At 45.2% G+C, this 3,865-nt stretch overlaps 1 pseudogene; it reads right to left on the reverse strand.

The window, feature by feature from the left end:
• Positions 1-3,308: 3,308 nt before the first annotated feature.
• On the reverse strand, positions 3,309-3,426 carry LOC124614253 (annotated as a pseudogene).
• Between the last annotated feature and the right edge of the window lie 439 nt (positions 3,427-3,865).

Consider the following 3,865-nt stretch of genomic DNA (forward strand, 5'->3'; position numbering starts at 1 on the left):
AGGCAAGCCTTGCCGGCTCGTCAAAGGACTGGTAGCGGCGAGCTGCGGGAAGATTAGTGGACGTCATGTCTGCAAGCTTAAATTTTACGGCACCTTGAAGACCGCTTGTACGGATTGGAGGCAATAACACCTCGACTTGGAATCCTGGAAGTCAGGGCTCCTTCATACCTGAGTGGAGTTAGGTGTTGCTTTTTTAATTTTTTTGAGTACTTGACATTGTCAGGCCACGTCTGCGTTAATGTGAAATTGGACCTGTAATATTAATGCGCTCTGAATGATTGTGTGTATGGTAATCAGGATAGTGTAACTGATGTACGAGTCATTTATTGTTCCGGGCCATATTCCATGCAAGTGTAAGAGCATTATCTGTTATAAATTGAGTTGATCAAACTGAAATTGTAACACGGTTTGCATCGAAGGCAAAGTACCCTTTGTAGATGAGTATGCCCTACTCATTGCATTAGCAGGCGCTGATATTTCACCCTCTTAATTTTTAAGAAATTTTAAGGAATGTTAAGTTTGTGTGTGCAGTCGCTTTCACAATAAGTTAATGTTGGCTACATCCCAGGCATTCTCGTTAGTAGCCTTATTTGGACAGATTACTGTTCCCTTCTCGTGTGTGTTGTCAGGTTAGTTTTGCCAGCGGACGACGCGTTCCTGTTTCCTGAGTCCAGAGGTATTTTCCTTCTGCTGCGGCGACACTTCCATCGTCAGACGACTAGATTGGCCAGCAATTTGGTGCCTCTACCAGCCGTGTCGTGTTGGCTCAAGTTAAGTAAAGCTGATCGTTTGATACGTACAACGGCCGAATGTCGCCAGTTAATCGGGAACTCTTAATCTATCCAGTTTGTGAATTTAGTAAGCTGTAATGGTTCGTAAATGGCGAAAAATTTGACTCAGGTGCGGCGAATTATTAATGCCGAGAGTAGTATAAACTACCTGCGTGAATTGGACGTTCCGTGCTACGGACGCATCCCTCTGGAATAAGTAACCAAAGAGGACTCTGTGTGAAGCGATTACAGTGATCGGACTTGTTTTCTGTAGTAAAGATTTTGCTATTGTTGTGCTACACTAGTAAGCTCCATTGTGAATGTTTAGTTAGTGGATGGCACAATAAACAAATTCAAGAAAATAATACGCGTTCAAGGTTGTATTTATCACTTTATAAAAGATTTGACAAATATTCTTAAGGTATCACGTGACGTAGATCGATCGGAGGTGCCGTGTGGAATGACAGTGCGAGCCTGCATCTTTTCACGGTCAATATTCTTCGAGAGAACATCTCAGAACCAATAAACTTTTCGTTGATGAATAGGTTAGGCACATCAATCCATACGCATCATACAACATAGCACCTAGTTGTACCGAACGATTTTCGTAACGAAATAAACATTTTAGAGATTTCAGGTGGAGCAGTTCCGACGGGGAGTACTAGCGAGATCGACGCTTCGGGACATATATCTAGCTCTGCTGTGGTATTTAAAACTAAAGACTTATATTCTTTAGCTTTTAAAAGACTGAAGCTAAAACCTAAATAAAACCCCTAGAAATCATAACTAAAAGTACCAAAAATAAATAAGAAGCAGCGAATTTTCTTAAACAAAATTTCTTAAATAAATAAATATATTAAAATATAATAAAAAACTGCTCTTTAACTACTTGTTCAAACTTTTTGCTGCTTCTTCAGCGTGTTAAGCCTTTTACTTACGAATATAAACTGCTGACATTTTCCTTTTATCCTCACTCATTAGGTAACACCTGTCCGTCTGCTTAGCTGGGTGGTAACGTGCTCCCCTCCCATGCAAGCGGGCCCGGGTTCGATACCCGGCTGGATTGGAGATTTTCTCCTCTCTGGGCCTGGGTGTTGTGTTGTCCTCACCATCATTTCATCCTCATCACCGACCCGCAAGTCACCCAGTGTGGCGTCGACTGAAATAAGAATTGCACCTAGCGGCCGATCCCCCGTCTCACGGCGTCGCAGCTCGCCCCTGCCAGACCGATGTCATGGGTTGACTCCTGCTGCTCTCGTGTTGACCGCGAAGCCACTACCCCTCGCTATACGGCGCGACCCACTGGACTGACCTGGCGACCTCTCATGCGCCGACGCTCAAGACGGACAAGTCATCTTGTGTCCCAGTGCGCGACCGACCAACCGATCGAACCAGCCGCCATTGACCATTGCCTGAACAAACTCGAGCAGAACGTCTGCGTAACACATAGTAGCACTCCGGACGACAGACAGACACTGACTGCCCCGCACTGTCCCGGCTGACCAACTGACCAGACTCCCCCCCCCCCCCCCTGGCGAGCTTATAGCGCCCCTTAAATGCACGTGAACAGGCAACCTTTCTCCTTTTCCACCAGAGGGAGACACCAAAGCCGCGATTGCCACAGGGGCGCCATCGCCAGAAACGGAGGGCGACTGTTTCACACTACGCGCTGCGGCGCGCTCTTCAAAACAACTATTTTTACCACTCCTCAAAGTGCTCAGTGAAATTATTTCGTCTATTCACATATGAAAAGGGAACATGGAATGCTGGAGAGGAATAACCTATCTGTAAAACGGAAAGCGAACATCGTTCGTGGTGACGGAAGTTGACTTTCCCGTACGAACACTAGTACTGCAGTACAAGATAACTAAGAATCACTTTCCCTCCTGCCAGTGCAGACCAGTGTGCACTGATTTACGGAGACGCTGTCCGCATGCGTTTGTTACTTTAGTGTTATTAGTAACTCATATCTGCATAGAATATAGCTTCAGCACGTTTTGTGGAAAGTAAACGCTGCGTCGTCAGTGATACATAAGGCACGCTTTAGACATTAGGCATATTTCTTTGTGAAACACTATGTAGTTGCTTGTTATGACGTAGTGGCGTAGAAAGAGTGGAGAATCACGTACTCCGTCTTCAGCTTGCAGACCAATAAAGGGGGGAAGTACATGAACACAATCCGAAATCCTAGCCTCCCTCACGCTTCTAACCACACACATCCCCACCCTCTGCACTGTGCTGCACTCCTGGACATTATTTATCCCTTAATACGACTATACTGCAGTTAGACGTACTACATACATTTAATATTTGTTTTTAGCCTACTTATTATAGAAGAACTCCGTCTTCAGGCCACAAGTGGTCCATCGGAACCATCCGACCACCGTGTCATCCTCAGCTAAGGATGCAGACAGGAGGGGCGTGTGGTCAGCACACCGTTCTCCCGGTCATTACGATGGTTTTCTTTGACCAGAGCTGCTACTATTCGGTCGAGTAGCTCCTCAATTGGCATCACGAGGTTGAGTGCACCCTGAAATACGGCAACAGCGCATGGCGGCCCGGATGGTCACCCATCCAAGTGCCGGCCATGCCCTACAGCGCTTAACTTCGGTGATCTGACGGGAACCGGTGTATCCACTGCGTCAAGGCCGTTGCCTACCTACTTCATATAGAGATGCACCTTAATTTTATACCGTTAAAACAACGTTTTTAATAATCTAAGATTCTTCATTCCCTGCAGCGTCCTACAGGAAAAAATGAATAGGACCTTTTCTGCAGGAAATTTAATGCAGTGTAATTTTGTACCAGGAAACATTTTCGCTAGAAGCCGCGATTTTTGAGTTATTCGATAACAACGTAAGAAAGTGAACTTTGAAGCTATGCCCACTAACACAACGCTCACACCCAATCGACCAGGACTTTTAGTATCTTGTTCATAGCTCTCCCTCCTATCATAGTACAAAAATTTGCGACTTCACGAGTTTTTCTCCCCAACTGGACCTTTTATGGTCTTTGTTAACTGGAATAATACATGTATTATTATCCATTCCACATTTAATTGGCGTTTGGAGTGACATTTTGCAGGAATGTTAGGA

The sequence above is a fragment of the Schistocerca americana genome, chromosome 4 (assembly GCF_021461395.2).
Source record: "Schistocerca americana isolate TAMUIC-IGC-003095 chromosome 4, iqSchAmer2.1, whole genome shotgun sequence".
NCBI lineage: Eukaryota > Metazoa > Arthropoda > Insecta > Orthoptera > Acrididae > Schistocerca > Schistocerca americana.